Genomic DNA, 21,864 nt, shown 5'->3' with positions numbered 1-21,864 from the left:
AATTTAATATTATAAGAATACTTATCCATAAGCTACATTCCTAGAAAAGTATGAAGAGATGTAACAAGGCATAATAAGGTGTTTGTCTGGGGAGGCTTTACAATTCATTTTCTTTGAATACAATGACAAAGAACAGTCAGATGTTTATGACTCTGCTGGAAAAAAAGGAGGTCGTTTTCATTTTCCCATCTCTGTATATCCCCACTTGCCCTGTAATCAAAGTAAATTTCCTGTGAAAAGTTGAATTTTAGATACTTTGAACAGGGAAGGACAACTCAGTGGAAACAATGGGGTTTCAAGAAAGAAGTCAGGTAGGACATATGGGCAAAATAGGGATGGAGAGAAGGTTGGAATTCAGAAAATTAGCGCTAAGTACTTGAAAGCAATCTATGGCATTGCAAATGTTTTGTTGTTAAACTAAAAACTATATTTATATCACATTTATATAATTTCACTGTTTCATGATTCATGCTACTAAAGATTCTTACAGAGTCAATCTTAATTCCTAAATCATCTCTCTTTAGTATTTCTATTCAACTTCTAGTTTTAGAACAGATCTGGAAAATATTAGGAAAAAAAAATTGGGAGTCGTTTGCTTACAGTGTTGAAATAAATCTGTGAACTATGCCCTCCTCTGTTTCTTTCAGATTCCTGTTAGTAAAATGGATCTACAGTGCTGCCTTTCTCCCAAAGCTTGTATTTATTCAAGAAAAAACACAATTCTATTTTTCTCATATCAGCAAATTCCCTAGGATTGAAGAAAAATCTGCACTAAATCCTTCAAAACATTAAGTCCTATGTAACCAAAATTAAACCTACATAAAATATTTTTCAGTTTTCAGCACCCCCTGTTATCCTTCCATATGTTTAGTGTTTGTTTTTCGTGCTGAACAAATAAAAATTAAACTTGTGTTAACAGAAGTATGTTAGAGTTACTTTAGTGAAGTACTGTCTATCTATCAAAGCCGTTCCCAGTTTCAGTGCAAAACTGGATGCAAAACTTAATTAATCTAATTAACTTGTATATTTAAGGAAAAATTTGTGCACCTCAAAGGCTTAGGCAGGCCATGATCTCTCAGGTAAATACAGGTTTTGATCCATGTCCAAACCCCAAATAAAATTTTGAAACCATTTGGGAAGGTCTCAAGTAAATGTTCTTGATATTTAAAATATGCTCTGCCTTACCATATGTTTGTAGAATTATGAATATTGGCCAGTTTCTCTTTGTGAACAGTTGCAGTGCTAGGACTGACTTTTAGAAATTCCTCACTACAGTAGAGTGTCTCAAGGATCTTGTGAGTTCTGTGCGTATGAACTGTATGAATTTTTAAGTTTGGAAGGATTTGTAGCAGGGCAATGGGGTTGGTTGAAATTCAAGGACTTGGAGGCAAAATAGATTGCCAAGAAGGATGTTATACCCTTTGGAAATGGTGGCAGAATAGGCTCTGGGCAGCAACACAGGAACTGTTTCCTTTGTGAGCAGCTTGGCGAGGTCTTGTGTCTCTGGACCACTTGCAAATAGCTGAAGGCAAAGTGAGGAGGTGAGTGCTGTGGATAGAGGCCTCAGTGGCAATGGAAGGCCATAAGGAAAGTTGAGAGGAGTATCCACTGAGAATAGAGTAAGAGCTTTCAGACCCAGTGGACTGGTTTTACATTCCAAGTCTGTCCTCTACTTGGTGGCTCTGGATAAGCTGCACAGCCCCTTGTGCTTTGGGTTCTCCGTCTGTAAAACAGGGGTCATGAAATCTGCTATACAGGATTATACTAAGGATGAATGCTCTATAAGTAAATTTGTCTATACATACTGTTGTCGAGTCCCTAAGTCATGTCTGACTCTTTTGTGACCCCATGGACAGTAGCCCCGCAGGCTCCTCTGTCCATGAGATTTCCTCAGCAAGAATACTGGAGTAGATTGCCATTTCCTTCTCTAGGGGATCCTCCCAATCAGGGATCTAACCCAAGTCTTCTGCATTGCCAGGGAGATTCTTTACCAGTGCAGATTCCTTACCACTAAATACATAGTCTTTCGATCAAAACTTCTCCCTCACCTTGTTCTCCCTCCATGATTTTATCTACACCCCAGGTTTAACTGAGATACTGGGTTAGCCAAAATTTCATTCGGATTTTTCCACAGGATGCTAGAGGAAAACCTGAACAAACTTTTTGGCCAATCCAATGTATGCTGATAATCCCCTAGCCTACGATACAACCCTATATTAAACATTCCTGTGCAGTGTTTCAGAAATGTGAAACCAGCCCCCACTCTCACCCCTTTCTCTCTCAATAGGCTAACACAATAGTTCTCTACCATCTCCCTGCCTAATGCATCCTCCCCACATATGGCTAAATGAGCCTAAAATGCATACCTAACAGGTCTTTTCCTTTTGAAAAGCTCTCAGTCATCCCCCATCACCTACCGGTGGGGGCGGGGCGGTCTGCAATCTATGGTCCAAGGGACACACACATACACAGACACACACACATACACAAAGAGTGTGCATCGAGCTGCATGTGGGCTCTCTGGACCTTGACAGAAAACATTTGCCTAACAGGACCCACTTCAAGTTCTGACTCCAGGCCTTCTCTTGCCTCTCTCTGTCTTCAGCCACACTGAACCACTTGTATTTTGTTTAGCCATAGAGAATCTGTAATTTCATGTCGCTGTGTATGGTACAGCTTGTGGTCTGTGTCGCAAAAGTCTTTTACTTTCAGCTGGCTAACACCTATTTATTCATTAATTTTCACATTGGCTCTCCTCTTCCACGAAGCCTTCCTTAAATAACTGTCTCAGGCATACTGAGCAAGCAGAGTTCAATATCCTTTCCTCTGTACTCCATTATTGCTTATGTATACCTTCAATATTACAGCTCACATCATACTATTTTGCTCATATAGGTCATACTTTCCAGCTTCTTTGTATGCCTGATAATATTTGATTAGGTGCCAGACGCTGTAAATGTAACCTTGCGAGGTATGGATATTTTTGTGTGGCTTTGTTCTGAGAGACATTTCAGTTACTTGAAAGGAGTTTGACCCTTTGGGCTCTTGGTTTTAACTTTTGTTAAACTAGAAAAAAGCAGCGTTTAGTCTGTGGCTACTTTGGGCCCACCTCTGACTAGTCTGAGTAGTCGGTTTCCTTGGTGGCTCAGATAGTACAGAATCTGCCTGCAATACAGAAGACCCAGATTCGATCCCTGGGTTGGGAAGATCCCCTGGTGTGGGAAATGGCTACCTGCTATAGTATTCTTGCTTGGGAAATTCCATGGAGAGAGGAGCCTGGCAGGCTACAGTCCATGTGGTCACAAAGAGTGGGACACAACTGGGTACAGCAACAAAGATTAATTTCTCATATCTTAGGAATCACTGTCCTTTGTTGTCTGGTGTTCCATGTCTTAAGAGTCATTGATTTTGTCCTTTTCTGAATTGTTTCAGCAGGAGGCTAAATTCTGTTACTTCATCTTGATCAGAAGCAGAAATACCATATTTTACCATTATTAACCTATGGTATTTCTGCTTGATCAGAAGCCGAAATACCATATATTACCATTATTAACCTATGGTTGTAGTTCCCCTTCCTGAACTGTGAGGTCTTTAATAGTAGGGCTTTCATTTCTAGCACCTAGTACCATGTTGTATTTTGCACAGTACTTTCTCAATGGGTTTTTAAAACATGACCAGGGCAAAAGAAAAGTGAGAAAAAATTAAATGAATACTACATCTTCTACAAGGTTCCCCAGAACAATTATTGCAAGGGCTTCTTTTATTTTAAATACAAGGCCGAACTCTCTTCCATACCAATCTTAAAGCAAAGATGCTTACAAAGCCACTTAAAAATGGTACTCAATACATAATACATGTATTATTTTTCACTATTAATCAGAGCCCATGAAAAACATGGTATTCTTATTATAATACAAAAATCAAACAGTATTGTTTGACTTAGTCTGATAATAATAATTACTAAAGCTCCCTGATTTACAGAGATTCTTTCATTGATAATAATTTGAACTTTTCTGGTTATACTGCCGTTTTGTGGGAAGACAATTAAATGATGTTTAACTACATAAATGTTTCAGTAATTGCTTTCATTAAACATTTCATGTAGATTATTATATTAGACATTATTACCTGACAATCTGACAAACCTAAAGTCTTTAGTGGGAGAAAATGATATTGGATTGACAATTAATAACATTAAATCCCTAGTTTTACACAAAGTTGTCACTAGTAAAGATAGCTGAATACTATAATGAATTAAATTATATCCCCTCCAAATGTGTATATTGGAGTTCTAGCTCCCTGTATCTCAGAATGCAACCTATTTGGAAATAGGGTCATTGCAGATACAAGTTAAGATGAAGTCATACTAGAGTAGGTGGACCCTGGTGGCTCAGACAGTAAAGAATCTGCCTGCAATGCTGGAGACCAGGGTTCAATCCCTAGGTCAGGAAGATCCCCTGGAAAAGTAAATGGCTACCCACTCCAGTATTCTTGCCTGGAGAATTCCATGGACAGAGGAGCCTGGTGGGTTACAGTTCATGGGGTTGCAAAGAGTCAGACATGACTTAGCAACTAACACTTTCATTAATCAGATATGGCTTATGTTCTTTTAAATAAAGGAAAATTGGATACACATAGGAAGAACTTCATGTGAAGAAGGCAGAGATCAGGATGATGCTTTTATAAGCCTGAGCAACCTTAATTCCCCTCACCCTGTAAGGTTAAAAATTTACAGATTCCAGGGGTTAGGAGAGCTTCCCTGGTGGTTCAACAGTAAAAGAATCTGCCTGTAATGCAGGAGATCTGGGTTTGATCCCTGTGTCAGGAAGATCCCCTGGAGAAGGGTATGGCAACCCACTCCAGTATTCTTGCCTGGAGAGTCCCATGGACAGAGGAGCCTCATGGGCTACAGTCCATGGGGTCATAGAGAGTCAGACATCACCAAAGCAACTGAGCATGCATGCATGCAGAGATTAGGGTGTACTCATCTTTTTTAGGGGGGAGGAGGATTATTCTGCCTACCACAAGATCTAAGGCAGGTTATACGGGGCTTGTAATAAGCCCATGTACAATAATCATAGCAGAATTCTTCCATGTTTGAGATGAAGCCATTTCATCTTTGTGAGATATTTTTTCTTCTTTTGAAAAATAGCTACTGATCTCTGATAGAGAGTGCTTCTTAACCATGGAGTATCAGGTGAAAAGGTTTTGGAAGACAGTTCTCTATGGCTGTCTCTGCACATCTCATTTCAGGTCAATGTTCTGGACTCTCTTTTGGTGGATGTTTGCATAGGAAACAGCCTGAGAAAATAGAGATTAAGTGTTCCTTCAGTATGAAGATTGGACAGTTCTGCTAACAGCCTCTTTAAAACACTAGGGTTTCCTAAGTGCAGGGTTCCTCAGTTATGACACAAGCATAGATATTGTGTTTAGCATCCACTTGGGCCCTGTGGAATTTTAGGGACAAAGACCCAATGCACACATGAAGCTTTGTCTTTTTCACTCTGCCGTGAGTAATAAAGTCCTTTGCCTCTAACCCAGGAACTGGGTATCTTCTGCTAGCAGTGAAGAAACTGTAGCAGGCTAACTTGTTAGCTTGTCAGAAGAGTAAGATCTCAGACCCTTCCAAGTTTATGAGTTTTGGTGACAAGGATGAGATGCTGACAGAGACACGCAATGTTTTCTGGAAGAGGAAAGAACAATGCCTCTTTGTGGACTGGGTTAGGGGGTCTGAGGAGCCTTCTTGGGATCCAGTAGCAAATGCTCTCTCTCGAGTAGTGGGTGAAATGGGAGAGTCAGGGACTCTTCCTATCTTACGTTTCAGCAAGGCTGAGCGCCAGGAAGTAAGGTAGAAACAAGCTGCCTCAGTGGTGTATGTGTGTGGTTGTTCTCTTTCTTCCAGACAGGAAGAGAAGGAGTCAAGCAGGCTCTAAATCGAACAGAGAGCTTTGGATGTAAAAGCTTTAGAAGTTCTTTTGGCTGAATCATGATACAGTCACTCAAAACCGGAAGTGCCTTGTTGACTGGCACCAAAACAAATGTGCCTTTCTCGTGATCATGAAGGCTCTCTTTCTCTCTCTCCGACCCTGTTCCCTTGCTCACACTAGTCCCCAACCTCAGCTATTTCCTCAGTATGCTGGGGAATACTGGAAAGGGAAGGATTCTGTCTCCTATAGTTCTGCTGGGTATGAGGCCATAGTCTCCATCCTACACAAACCCAGAGGAGAAGGGGTGTCTGGATCTCTCTGATAGGTTTGGGGGCAGGGATCAGATGGAGGAGAAAGGCTAATGAGACCTGGTGTGTTGTTTTTACTGCTTCTACAGGTTGGTGTCTTATACACGTGTACTTCCTTGTCATATAAGTACCAAAGGAGCCTATTGAAATTTAGGAAGAGTTGCAGGTAGAGACAAGTGCTAGTACCACTTACCACCAGAGGGGCTTCCTGATTGAATAGGAGTGTTATTCTTCCCTCTGATATTAAAAGTTTTCATTAGAGAGGTAATGTCTTTTTGTTTGTTAAATCAGAAATTTCAGTCTCAATAGCCCAGATAAGCCCTGATGAGTTATCATATTTCTGCCACCGGGAGTAGCTAATCAGTCCTGAGAAAACTCATATTTGCCAAGTAGATCTTCTCAGGACTGAAAGGATGGATTCACAACGTTCAGTCCATCCAGCAGTCAAAGAACAACTGCTGTGTCTTTGGTTCCTCATCACCAAAAAGGAGGCCCAGCACCACATTGGGCACACTGGGTACTGGGGATGGTATGAGTCTCTAAAACTGATGTTTTTGACAACCGGAGCTTCTAGCAAAGGGAGGCAGCCTCCACCTGGCAGGAGCCTTTTGGGTTTTAAACTTGTGTCCTCCTTGACATGCTGCCAGGCACACACCTGTAGGAAGTCAGCTACTAGCTTGCTCCTGAGCTCTTTGTCAGAACTTAATGCCTGGTCCACGGAGGTGTTCTGCAACTCTGATTTGACATTTCATTCTAAGTGGTTTAATTGTGACTCAATGACTAGTAGTGGGAAAGGATCAAAAAGCATTATATATCAATTGGGAATATTACATTCAAGGATGTACCCTGTTTGGCCCCAGTGGCATCTCAGTTATACATACAAAAGTGGCAGCTATTCTTCTGGATGAAACTTTATCCCTTACTCCTTAACAGGAAGCTAAGCTCCTGGCTCAATGGAGACCCTGATGCTCAGAGCTTCTCCAAAATGCCTGGGTCTGGTTCACCAATGTTGACATTTTTTGAGCTACTGGGCAGCTGAATTCATGGTAGCCCTTGAAACAAATATATGTTATGTTTTTGCCTTTTCAGACCATTTACCATCTGACAACAATTCACCTTTTATCACAAAAACTGCCTCCCCTAGCTCCCCTTTCCCTAGGTCATATGCCTTAGGAGCACAGTTTGGTCACTGAATGCAACAGTCCTTCACCTGCCTCCAGGTGATTTTCAGAATGAAGATGATTGGGGAACAAACATATTTATTTTAAAAATTTGGACTTCCATTTTGAGTATTATTGAGGATGACTCATCTTTCCTTTTCCTAACATTAACCCTAGGCTGCTGCTGCTGGTTGATATTTCTTCCAGAAGGGAACTCAGCCAGAAGGCTTATACAAATCAAGCTTAATTCTGGTTAAGTTTTATAAAAGTGACCTTGGCTATCCTCCACTATCTCCTGGAGTTTGCTCAAATTCATGCCCATTGAGTTGGTAATACTATTTCACCATCTCATTCTCTGCCACTGTCTTCTCCTTTTGTCTTCATCCCCTTTCCCAACATTAGTGTCTTTTCCAATGAGTCAGGTCTTCACATTAGGTGGCCAAAGTACTGGAGCTCCAGCTTCAGTATCAGTTGATCTCCAGTGAATATTCAGGGTTGATTTCCTTTAGGACAGACTCGTTCAATCTCCTTTCAGACTCTCAAGAGTCCTCTCTAGTACCACAATTTGAAAGCATCAATTCTTCTGTGCTCAGCCTTCTTTATGGTTCAACTACTATGTGTGATATAAATAAATACAAGGATATATTGTACAGAACAAGGAATAGAGCCAATATTTTATAATAACTATAAATGGAATATAACCTTTAAAATTGTGAATTACAATGTTGTACACCTGAAACATATAATATTGTACAATCATATCATTACCTCAATAAAGAGCTAAATTATCTAATTAATTTTATCTCAGTACATTTAGTTGATTGAAGAACTATTTTTTGAGCTCTTATAATTTCCATAGCATTTCCTTATGATTAAGGGAATGGAAAGTTGCATAAGACAAAGTCTTCATCTTAGAGCATTAGCAGTTAAAGAAATTTTCATCATTCATTTAGTAAAGCCTTTCCCCATTTCTCTAAAAGATTTGAATCTGAAGCAACTGCTGAAAGGACCATGGTTGGAATAATATTCTTTCGGGTAGCAAAAAGACAATATTAGCCTAAAGATACCCTAGCACCAATAGACTGCCTCCTCTACTGAACCACCTACATGCAGTTAAATATAGATATTAAGCTATAAGGTCATATTTAGTTTAATTTGGGGTTCTTTATATTCCTTACTGACAGCCTTATGAACTGTTCAGTTTCTGCTCTGAAAAGTTTGAATGCTGGTGTCTCTAAGAGCTTGAAATTTTAAACTTTGTATTCCTATTTTGTTTAATAAGCACTTTTCATAAACCATCATTTCAACTCTTTGCTCAAGAAAAGTAAGTTCTGTTATAGTATTTCACCTAATTTTGGAAGACAGCTTTTAAAAACAAGTCTCCAACAGGCAAGGAAATTATCATCTACTGCAACATTAACTGCAATGAAGTTAAAAATAGTAAAACTTATTTCGTAAATTGGCATTTTCTTTACAATTCCTCCCAATGTTTTTCTTCCTTTGTTAACAATTTGTGTTATAATGTTTTAAAATCTCGCAAAAGTGATATAACTGTTGCACAGTTAAGTTATAATAACTGCACAGCAAAGATTTCCAAGCATCGTGCCCTTTGTTCAAAATCTTTTTTTTTTTTTTGCTTCCTGAGTTAAGGTTATTGTACAATAATTACACACCTTGTTAGATCTTATGCATTTAGTTCTGTGCATTCTTCTCTGTTAACTTATTAGCAAAGAGAATGGGATATGACACCAGATTAACAGCAAGCATTGACAGGAATACACCTAATAATTCCTGACTCTAAACAAAAGCACTGATTATGACTAAAATAATTAGATTCAACTAATGAGAAGAGAATAGGTAATATATCCAAGTCTCTCTAGATTTCTTTCTTCTGCTCCAGGATATGAACACTTTTAATAAGAAACATTTGAGAAAAGAAGTATTAAGAGGAGAGAGAGAGATGAATCATGAGAAGGACTTTATTTTTAATCCACACCTAACTTCCTCACGATCCAAATTCTGGTTTTTAACCTAAGCAGATCATAAAAAATAATGTATACTATCCATGTTGTCCTCTCTATCACCCAAATTTCAGCTCTTCTTTCCCATTTCAGTGCATTCAAGACTAATGATTAAGATATCTCTCAAATTCCCCTTCCATCCAGGCTGCCACATAGCACTGATCAGGGTCCATGTGCTATATATAGTAGGTCCTTGTTGGTTATCCATTTTAAATACAGCAGTGCGTAAAAGGCCATTCAAAACTCCTTTGGGAGAGAATGAATACATATATATGTACGGCTGAGTCCCTTCGCTGTTCTCTTGAAACTGTGACAACATTGTTTGTTAATCGGCCATGTCCTTGTTAAGTCACTAAGCATGTCTGACTCTTTGTGACCCCTTGGATTGCAGCAGATCAGGCTTCCCTATCCTTCACCATCTCCCGGAGTTTGCTGAAATTCATGTCCGTTGAGTCCCCAGTACAAAATAAAATAAAAGATTCTTTTATTTTAAAAAGGATGTTATCTCATTTTCTTCTACAATATTTCAGGAATTATTCAGTATTATTTTATGAATTTCAGATGAGCCCTAGTCCTCAACTTCAGGTGATCAATAAACAGTTACTAGCCATACAAAAACTCATTTGTTCAAATATTTATTAAATGCTAATTATGAGATAAACTCTGGTCTGAGTAACACAATTATTGGTGCAAAATGGTGATAATAAATAAATACATTCAATCATAAAGCTTTCAGTCTGGGAGGAGACGGATGCTGATTAAGAAATTAAGGTGATGGGATTTCCAAGAATTTGCTTTGCAATGCAGGGAACTAAGATTCCACATGCCAAGGAGCGACTAAGCCCACAACTAGAGAGTCTGTGCATCACAAAGGAAGGTCCCATAAGATGCAATGAAGATCCTGCATGCCACAACTACTAAGACCTAATAGTGGCTCAGAGGTTAAAGCGTCTGCCTCCAATGTGGGAGACCTGGTTTCGATCCCTGGGTTGGGGAAGATCCCCTGGAGAAGGAAATGGCAACCCACTCCAGGATTCTTGCCTGGAGAATCCCATGGATGTAGGAGCCTGGTAGGCTACAGTCCATGGGGTCAAAGAGTCGGATACGACTGACGACCTCATCTTCACCTTCACCTAATGCAGCCAAAGAAATGAAATAAATAAATATTCTTTAAAAAATAAATTAAAGGGGAAATGTCATAAAGAAGACCAGGGTGGAAGCATGTAATGGAGACCTAAACTATTATGGGATGGAACAAATTGATTTGCAGAAAGTGGGGAAAGGCATTCTAGTAAATGACAATTTTAAATGAATCTTGAAGCCCTATAGAAGTTAGCAAAGGTGTTTTGGGCATGAGAAAGGAAAGTTGATGGAAATTAAGAACAACAATCTTAACAGAAAACATGCGCAAAGACGTGGAGTGAGCAAGAACACACAGCAGTCCATGAACTAAGAGGGTTAATATGACTGGAGCATAGTCATAGAACAAGTGGAGTGTTTCTTAAAGGGGTTCTTTCCATCTCTATTCTAAGCCTTCTTTTCGTCTCATTTTATACTATATCTGTGACTTCAAGGAACCATGGATTTTTTTATGTCCTGCAAGAAAACGCTTTACAATTTTAATTCTGTAGATAGCTCATCTGATTTCTACATAGTTATATACTACAGTCCACTCAAGGCCTCCAACTGATTCAAATTCCAGATGTACAAAATCAGACTAATAACGCCCCCTGAAAATTATCCTCTTCTAATGTTCCCTGTCTTTTCATTACCTCATCTGTTTTTGTTTTTTTTTTTTTCCATTAACGCCCTCTTTCTATTCCAATATTCAATCCAGGGTACTGTGTTGCGTTTAGTTGTTTTTTTTTAAATTTATTTAATTTATTTATTTGACTGTGTGGGGTCTTAGTTGTGGCACATGGAATCTTCCTTTTAGCATGTGAAATCTTTCATTGCAGTGGTCAGGCTCTTCGTTGCAGTATGCAGGTTTCTCTCTAGTCATGGTGTGTGGGCTCAACAGTTGTGGTGAGCTAGCTTAGTTCCCCCGACCAAGGTTCAAACCCATGCCCCCTGCATTGGAAAGTGGATTCTTAACCACTGGACACTAGGGAAGTGACTCATTATCCTAAAGATCAGAAATGAGGCTTCATTTTGGACAATTGTCTTCATCTTCCTTCTCTGCATTATCCAATGTGTAACCAAACGGGTTGATTTTATTTCTTGTTCATCTCTTGAGTAAGCTAGTTTATCTCTACCTCCACCATCACTACCTTAGTCTGAGCAATCACCCACTTACCTTTGAATTACTAAAGACCTACTCCTTGGTTTTCTTGCATCTGTTGTCTGGTCATGCCATACTTATTCTCCACCCTGCAATGTTAAAATTATTTCACACATTGCAGATTACCCTTTTCTGCTTAGGATAGAGAAAAATGGAAAACAACTGTGCCCATTCTACAAAAATGAAATCACTGGACAATCTTCAAATTCAAATTGACATCCTTTCTTGAACTACTTATAGAGCAAAGTTCACAGGACAAGCAACTAACCTGAAATCCAAAGACAACAAGTAATGCCACACTACCTTACTTGATGTGATGTAGCTAATGCTATTTATGTATTTAATGTAAGGTAACTAATGCTACCTTATCTGAAGCAAAATCTGCAGAATTCCACAGTGGTAAAAATGATCCAGCTAGAAATTTTTAAGAAATTAGTAAAGGCTGACTATGGGCTAACATGAGGAAAGAACTCCTAGGGGTGCAGGTATATGGGAAGAAAAAGAGTCTAGAGGAGACAATACTATAGTGCTGTGGGAAGATGGAAACAGCAGTTAATTTCTTCATTGGCTTCCCTGGTGGCTCAGTGATAAAGAATCCATCAGCCAAGCAGGAAATGGGTTCAGTCCCTGATTGGGAATGATCTCCTGGAGAAGGAAATGGCAACCTGCTCCAGTATTCTTGCCTGGGCTCACGTGAAGTGAGCCATGAACAGAGGAACCTGGCAGGCTACAGTCCATGGGGTCACAAAAGAGTCGGACGTGACTTAGTGATTAAACACCACCACCTTCTTTATTGAATAAAGTTCTTAAACTGTTAAGGAAGACAACAAGAATACTCTCCCTTAGGGTACTGTTAAAGACTCATTCAAACTATGAGTTGACTTTGTTGTTGAATTGACTAGGTTGTATTTTTATTCTTGGTGGAAATACGAGAGACCAGATATGCGATTATAATGGACTTCTAGTTAAAATGAACTATTTATGACTTGTAGAAATATGCTCTAAAAATACAAGCTGACTATTCATAAGCTTTACAAACAAGTCATTGCAGCTGGCGGAGGGCAATAGAAAAAAAAAAAAAATCCTCTCCTCCTGGGTTAGTGGCAGGAAAATGTGCTGTGCCAGTAAGTAAAAGTGGAAGAAGGGCAGGAATACAGAGAAGGCCACGTAACCTAAGTGTGTGGACACAGTGCTTCCTAAGACTGAGGCTTCATCACAGAGAAAAGCTCCATACTTCTTCCTGCCATGCTGAGTCACTTCAGTCGTGTCCAACTCTTTGCAGCCCTATGGACTCCAGCCTGCCAGGCTCCTCTGTCCATGGGATTTCCCAGGCAAGAATACTGGAGTGGGTTGCTGTGCCCTCCTCCAGGGGACCTTCCCAGGGATTGAACCCATGTCTCCTGAGACTCCCGAATTATAGGCAGATTGTTTACCACTGAGCCAGCAGGGAAGCCCATACTTCCTTCTACTACCAGACTAATAGGTTTAGGAGAACAAATAGCAGCAGTATATGGTTTAAGAGAAACAGGAGCACATAGAGAGAGCCACCCTGAGTGATAGTAAGGAGAGACTTCAACTAAAATTGGAAGAGATATTGAGAAAAACATTCTGTAAACCCGTTCCCATTTTAGCCAGGACATGGAAACAACCTAGATGTCCATCAGCAGATGAATGGATAAGAAAGCTGTGGTACATATACACAATGGCGTATTACTCAGCCGTTAAAAAGAATTCATTTGAATCAGTTCTGATGAGATGGATGAAACTGGAGCCAATTATACAGAGTGAAGTAAGCCAGAAAGAAAAACACCAATACAGTATACTAACACATATATATGGAATTTAGGAAGATGGCAATGACGACCCTGTATGCAAGACAGGGAAAGAGACACAGATGTGTATAACGGACCTTTGGACTCAGAGGGAGAGGGAGAGGGTGGGATGATTTGGGAGAATGACATTCTAACATGTATACTATCATGTAAGAATTGAATCGCCAGTCTATGTCTGACGCAGGATGCAGCATGCTTGGGGCTGGTGCATGGGGATGACCCAGAGAGATGTTATGGGGAGGGAGGTGGGAGGGGGGTTCATGTTTGGGAACGCATGTAAGAATTAAAGATATTAAAATTTAAAAAATAAAAAACTAAAATAAATAAATAAATAAAAATAAAAATTAAAAAAAAAAAACACAAAAAGACTGGAAGGCATACAAAAATCAAGGAAAAGCACCACAATGACAAAAGACAAAGAAATCTCTTTGATGTGAACCAGATTCAAACATGAGGGCTTCACAGGTGGCTCAATGGTAAAGAATCCACCTGCCAATGCAGAAGCTGCAGGAGATGCCAGTTCAATCCGGACCAGGAAGATCCCCTGGAGAAGGAAATGGCAACCCACTCCAGTATTCTTGCCTGGAGAATCCCCATGGACAGAGGAGCCTGGCAGGCTACAGTCCACGCTGCTACTGCTGCTGCTAAGTCAATTCAGTCGTGTCCGACTCTGTGTGACCCCATAGATGGCAGCCCACTAGGCTCCCCCACTCCCCTGCCTCCTGCAGCTTAGGATGCCTTCTCTTGAGAACTATGAGTGGTAAGCTATCTTTATAGTGACCACTAGCTCCTGTTCTGTGGGTGTTACCTCAAAATTTTTATTACTACTTTATCTTTTTTGGCTGCACTGGGTCTTCACTGTGGCATGCAGGCTTTTCTAGCTGCAGCATGCAGGCTTAGTTGCCCCACAGCAGGGATGGAACCTATATCCTCTGCACTGGAAGGTGGACTCTTAACCCCTGGACCACCAGGAAGTCCTCTATTACAGTATATTTTAGAACAAAACATCAACTAAGAATTTGAATTGATATATCTCCAAGAAATGGCCAGTAAACACATAAAGGGATGGTCAACCCATTAGTCATTAGAAAAATGCAAACCAAAACCACAGTGAGAAATCACCATCTCACATCCATTGCAGCAGTATTCATAATAGACAAAAGATGGAAACAACCTATACCTTTAGAATGGAATGCTATTCAGCTATCAGTTCAGTTCAGTCACTCAGCGGTGTCTGACTCTTTGTGACCCCATGGACTGCAGCATGCCAGGCTACCCTGTCCATCACCAACTCTCAGAGCTTGCTCAAATTCATGTCCATTGAGTTTGTGATTCCATCCAACCATCTCATCCTCTGCTGTCCCCTTCTCCTCCTGCTTCAGTCTTTCCCAGCATCAAGAATACAACATGGGTGAACCTTTAAAATGTTTTCTTAAGTGAATGAAGCCAGTCATAAAGGACCATATATTGTATTATTCCATTATATGAGATATACAGAATAGGAATATCTATATAGAGACAGGAGTTAGATTAATTGTTGCCTAGGGCTGGGGTTGGGCGGCAAGTGACTGCTTTTGGGATTGGAGAAGAAAATAAAATTGAATCATGCCGATTGTTGTACAACTATGTGAACTTACAAACAAACAAACAAAGAATTATACTCTGAAAGTGGATAAGTTCTGTAATATGTGAATTATATCTCAATCTGTCAAAAATATTGGCGTAGAGATCCCTTTAACATCCAAGTGAAGATGCCAGGTTCTTACCTGCAGATATTACTTCAATAGGCACCTACACATGAAGAAATAGATATGAACTATCAGAGAGTAACAGGAAGACAGTATAAACAAGGGATCAGTAAATTTCATCATTTTGCTGATTCATCAAAGTGATTTTTTTTAAACCCTGAATGTCTTATTCAATAGTTTTTTATTGTATTTATCATAATTGCAGTTTTTAGTACATGTGAATTGTAAATAGCTCACCTTTCTGTGGACTTTGCTATTTCTGTTGGCTTTGAATGTATCTTAATGGTATTATAAAGCTGTGCAAATTGATTAGGCCTTTTGCAGACAATGTGCCTATTTGGCAGGTAGAGGAAGGAAATGCAGAAAAGAGGAGAAGAGAGAGCAGTGGGAATAGTAATAGCTTAATAACTTCACTAACATTTTTTATTAGGGTTTTCTATGCTTTACCAATCACCAGTGTGTGAGATTTTGGGCAGCTGACACTAGGGCATGGGGACAATGGAATCAACCAAATTGCTAGTAAATTCAATGACAAGATTTTAAACATAATCATTCCTCTTTTTCATTTATGATCATTTACAAATGTGTGGGCTTCCCAGGTGGCACTAACGGTAAAGAAACTGCCTACCAATGCAGGAGACGTAAGAAATGCAGGTTTGATCCCTGGGTTAAGAAGATCCACTGGAGAAGGAAATGGCAACCCACTCCAGTACTCTTGCCTGGAGAATCCCATGAAGGGAGGAGCCTGATAGGCTACAGTCCATAGCGTCTCAAAGAGTCAGACACAACTGAAGCAACTTAGCACACACAATGTGTAACAGTATCTAAGGTGTTAACTAGACATTAAGTCATTTGATTTTTACAATAATGGGGAATCTCATACTTTGCATTCATTTGTGGTATATTGTTTCCTCAAGGACAGTTTTTAAGGGCAATAGATGCATCTGAATATCAGCTGAGTAACATGGTAGAAGGTCATCATGGAGATGCTTCCTTCTAAGAAGAAATGCTGAAGACATTTCTCTTAGAATTTCAACTGTTCTTTAATTAATGTGCCTGAAAAAGACAAGTATAATTCAAATGAAATCTGGTAAAGTTGTTTAGATGTATGTCTGAATAATCAAAGAGGAGAAACCATTGAGGCTGAAGACAGGTGAATTTCTCTTAAGGCAGCTAAAAAATTAATTGCCGACTGCATTATTGTGGAGCGTTTCACAATTTCAGAGAAAACTTCACGTTTAGTTATTTGGGAATGCCTTTTCATATTCCAGTTTTAAATTTTTCTTTCTGCCTTCACCCAGCTCCTTGGAATAGTGGGCTGAGATTATGCAAAATCACTCAAGTATACATTCAGATTTGTGATTCAGAAAGTGTTTAGACTGTAGTGGCAAATTGGAATTTTTAGGATAGGTAGACTGATAAGGTATAATTTTATAAAGTGCGTGATATGTTATAAGTGAAAGTGAAGTCGCTCAGTCGTGTCCAACTCTTTGCCATCCCATGGACTGTAGCCTACCAAAAGCCTCCATCCATGGGATTTTCCAGGCAAGAGTACTGGAGTGGGGTGCCATTTCCTTCTCCAGGGGATCCTCCTGACCCAGGAATCGGACCCAGGTTTTCTGCATTGTAGGCAGACACTTTACCATCTGAGCCACCAGGGAGATCCTCCATAATTTAATATAAGTCCTCTTATATTAAAAGGGGAAAAACACTTTTCTTGTAAGAGAAACTATACAGAATAAAGTTTAGCAATATCTTTCTGACCAGGAGGTACATTTAGGAGATGTTAAGAGTCTCTCACGAAGGAAACACTCTTAGATCAGAACCCTGGGAGGTTGTGTGTATAGAATTCTCAATTGTATCTAGAGGGACAAATATCTTTAAAAGTTCAGAAACATTGAATTAATGTTACTTATTAATTTATGAATATTGCAAGTTTGAATTTTCACAAGTCTTTTTTTCCTTCAAGATAAGATGTATACATATATATATACACATAGACAAATAATTTGGTCACAATAAATGAGAGAGATTTTCTTAAAGTAATTTAAAACATCTATCCTCTCCATCTTCCATCTTCATAAAACATTTTCTATAGTACCTGTTATGATATGATGATAACAATATGGTAAAAAAATTTTAATTAAATTTTAGTGGAGTGTAGTTGATTTACAATGTCATGTTAGTTTCTGCTGTCCAGCAAAGTAAATGAATAATACATGTACATATAAATATATACACACTCTTTTTTTAGTTTTTTTCCCCATTTAGGTCATTACAGAGTATTGACTAGAGTTCCCTGTGCCATAGAGTAGGATCTTATTATTAACAGTAATCTATTTTTTATATAGTAGTGTGCCATGGGGCTGCAAAGAATCAGACACACTGAGTGACTGAGCACACGCACACACATGTCAGCCCCAGTCTCCCAATTTATGACCCCCTCCTCCTTCCCCTCGGTTACCATAAGTTTGTTTTCTACATCTGACTCTATTTCTGTTTTCTAATAAGTTCATTTGTACCATTTATTTTTTTAGATTCCACATATAAGCAATATCATATATTTGTCTTTCTCTGTCTGACTTATGGTAAACAATTTCTATTCCTTCAAGTGGTGGGGGACAGCTTCCCAGGTGGTTCAGTGGATAAATAATCTGTCCTCAATGCAGGAGACACAGAAAATGCTGATTTGGTTATTAGGTGAGGTTTCCAGATTAAACCATGAATCTAAAAGAATCATAAATACCTGTCCTGTTCAACTGCTTGCATCTGCCAAGAACAATACTTTAAATAGTTCAGATAGGCAAAACTCTCACCAATCAAAAAACTCTTGAGAAAACATTCCCATAACACAACTATGGCTAACAGCCTCTACTCTCTATAAATGCTCTTTACCCTTAAGTGGAATCAATTGATGTACTGCTTTTGAAACACATTTCTTTTTACTCTGTCAAATAGAAGATAGAAACTCGCCACCATCTTTCAAATAAGATCTGTGTTACATCTGATTTTATTAAATTTTTAATTAAAATATAAAATAATTATAATAATGTTTTAATAATGTTTTTATTAAAATATTAAAATTTTTATTAATTTTTTTTAGAATAGAAGTGCCAAAAATATCCTGTTAAAACCTCATTGGCTTTAGAAAAACACAGATAGGTTCAAATCTAGATTCTTAATGGATGTGTTACTGTAACTCAGACTCTTGTTAGTAAATGGGGGGTAGTCATATCTATCACAGAGTTGTTGCAATGATTACATGAGACAAAGCAAATGAAGTGTCTATCATAAACACTCAGAAACAATAGCTCTTATCAATGCCTAGATCAAAAGAGGTAAGGACTCCACCCATACATTCTTTCTAACCCCTCTCTTCTCACAATGTGAAACTGACATCCACCATATTATTAGGTAATTTATCTACCATGATCCAGTTGAATGATGACAGTCAGTGCTAGACTCTTAGCCTCCTGACTCCTCCCTTCACCATCCTCCACCTTCCCCATCTCACTCAGAAAAATCCCATATTCCCTATGAAGTCATAAGGATCCTCCATGAACCCACTGTCTACACTCATCTGCTAGTGTGCAGCCCACAGTCCACAATCCTTAGTGTTCAAAATAGCACAGTGTCTCATGGGATTTTGCAGCCTCCCAGCCTCCCAGACCTCTGTCCTGGGTGATTCCCTCCCCTAGAAACTCTTCCTGACCTTCCTCCTTCCCCAGTGGGACTGCCCCCTCATTCATCCATGCTCTAATGTATTTTTCTTTTTGAAGGATGATTAAAATTTTATTTTAAACATAGATATAAACAAATTTTAGTTAAGTAAATTTTCTAAAGTAAAAGTTTGTTTTGAATGATGATTTGTATTGTTAATACTTCTAAATGTAACACTATTTTCTTCTTTTATTTAATGGTCTTCATTTTTTTCTAAATTAAAGAAAGTATTTTTTTTAATTGGGGGATAATTACTTTACAATGTTGTTTTGGTTGCTGCCATACAACAGAGCAAATCAGCCATAAGTATACGTATATCGCCTCCCTCCCACCTCTAGGCCATCACAGAGCACCGAGCTGAGCTCCTTGTGTTATGTAACAGCATCCCATTAGCCATCTGTTTTACACATGGCAGTGTATGTCGGTCCATGCCACTGTTTCAGTTCGTCCCACCCTCTCCTCCCCCTTCTGGTCCACAAGACTGTTCTCTGTGCCTCTGTTCCTGCCCAGTAAATCGGTTCACCATCCACTGCATTCTTTAGCTTTACTCTCACGCCCGGTAACTGTACTCTTGGCTTGTTTATATGTCTACATCTCTCCACTAGAAAGCAGGCTCCTGTGGAAAAGCAATACAGTTGGTAGCACTTCTGTTTCTGCTTCTGTCTCCATCCTTGGGATGATTCTGATGGGGAAAGGCAGGACCATTTGAAAGTGATCACTTGTAGCGTGAATATTCAACAACAGCTGGGAATCTTCCAGGCAGGTCCTCTGAACAAATATCTATTTCTAAACATCACGGGAGGTACGGGGCCTGTGTCAGGTATTCAAATAAACTTTTAAGTGGACTCAGATGATAAATATTTGCTCTCTTAGGAATAAAATGGTTCTATGTATACATTATGCTTAACTGGGAATTTCCTCTGCTATTTGTTTAGTTCTCATCAAATTCATACTTATTTTAATTGTTATTACTTCACTTTCATCTTTAATAAACACACTGTGTGTGTATTTTAAACCTTTCTTGTGTCTATAATTGAACAAAGTATATTTATTACTTGGCAACTTGCATGGTAGCTTGTTCTAAATTTGAAACCTATTATATATAGCTCAGACCTACTTGGTAGCCGATCTACACAAGTTTTGTTTATCCTTGACTAAGTCTTCTCTTTGTTCTTCAAATCTCTACCCCTCCCCCCAGATCCCATGACCCACACACATCTTGGTTGGAATCTCTCTCCTCACTCTGTTACAGAGTTTCTGATCTGCTGTAAAGTGAGTGACAGAGGGGGAAAATGAAACAAAACAAAACAATTAACAAAGATCAGAAGAAGGTATGACATGGAGATAGAAAAATGGAAAAATAAAAAACTGAAGCAAACATGAGTGAGTGGCAGGATTGAATTTTGAGATGTTGGTCTAGATCCAAATAGCTGCCCCCACACAAAGACCGAGATAATATAAATGTTTGGCTGTGAATTAAAGGAGGAAAGAAAATCAAGGATATGTCAAATGTATATAAAGGGGCCTTTCTACCCAAAAGGCAGATGGACAAATGTCCATAACCCCTGTTCTAAATTTAAATATTTGATTGTTTTTCTGTATGTGTGGTGGTGGGGGATTCCCAGGCAGCACTAGTGGTAAAGAACCTGTCTGCCAATGCAAGAGACGTAAGAAATGCAGGTTCGATCCCTGGGTTAAGAAGATCCCCTAGAGGAGCACATGGCAACCCATCCTGTACTCTTGCCTGGAGAATCGCATGGAGAGAGGAGCCTGGCGGCCTACAGTCCATGGGGTTGCAAAGAGTTGGACATGACTAAAGTGACTTAGCATGAACATGTATCTGTGCACACAGTTATGCTTAACTTTCTGATAATTCCTGCTATCTGGAAAGTGATAAATTTAGATAATCAGAACATTCTCAAAGAAGTAGATCATTTTTTCATAGGACAATGGTCAGGCCCTCACTCAGAACCTAAATTGAACAAGCAAATAATTTGGTGCCCTTTGAAAATAATCTTTAAGCAATTTTCATTCCAATTGACTTAGCAAAGCTGAAGAGACACCAATTTTCTGTTAATAAATGTGATATTCATATATAAATGTGCTTACTAATTTGTTTCCAATGACTGAAGTAAAAAAGGCAAAATGTTTCTAATTTTTAAGGTTAGGTTAACATTCTACATTTTTTTTTTGGTTTTCCTGTTTTTTTTTTTTTTTTTTTTTTTTAGTCTGTTTTGAGCCAGGTGTGTCTGGGAAGCATCACAATAAAGTGATTAAAATTTAGATATAAGGAAAATCACTTATTCCTGGTAAATAGCACTATGCAATCATTATTTTGTTTCAGAACTTTAGCTGTTGGTGACTGCCAAGTTCAGGTGACTGTCTACGAGCTAGCTTCAGAGCTGGCTGGCAAGGGGTGGTTTTTTTTTTCTAAATTTCCATTCAGGGCATTGCCGCTTCCGTGGGAGCAGGCCCAATATTCATTTTGCCAATAATATAAGGAATCGCTTGTGGAAACCTGAGTTTTTTGGCACTGTATATTTGATTTATTCCACTGAAGTTTTAGCGCCCCTTACAGATTAGCACCCCTGGTGAGAACCAGCTGGCCCTTAATCCACGTGTCCCTCACTCCAAGTGCATTCATATTCAACGTTGTACTGGACTTCTTAGCACATGTACAAGAAATAGGAGGTATAAGGACTGAAAAGGGGAAAACAAAATTGACAGTATTCTGAGACACTATGATTAGTTAGAAGAAAAGAATCCAAATGAATCTGTAAGAACAAATTCAAGTTTAGGATTAATGGTGTTTCTATATGTCATCAACAACCAAAAATAAAAACTAATATGATGTTTCCACTCATAAA

Source organism: Ovis canadensis, chromosome 3, assembly GCF_042477335.2.
Source record: "Ovis canadensis isolate MfBH-ARS-UI-01 breed Bighorn chromosome 3, ARS-UI_OviCan_v2, whole genome shotgun sequence".
In the NCBI taxonomy this organism is placed as follows: domain Eukaryota; kingdom Metazoa; phylum Chordata; class Mammalia; order Artiodactyla; family Bovidae; genus Ovis; species Ovis canadensis.
Note: the sequence above shows the minus strand (reverse complement) of the source record.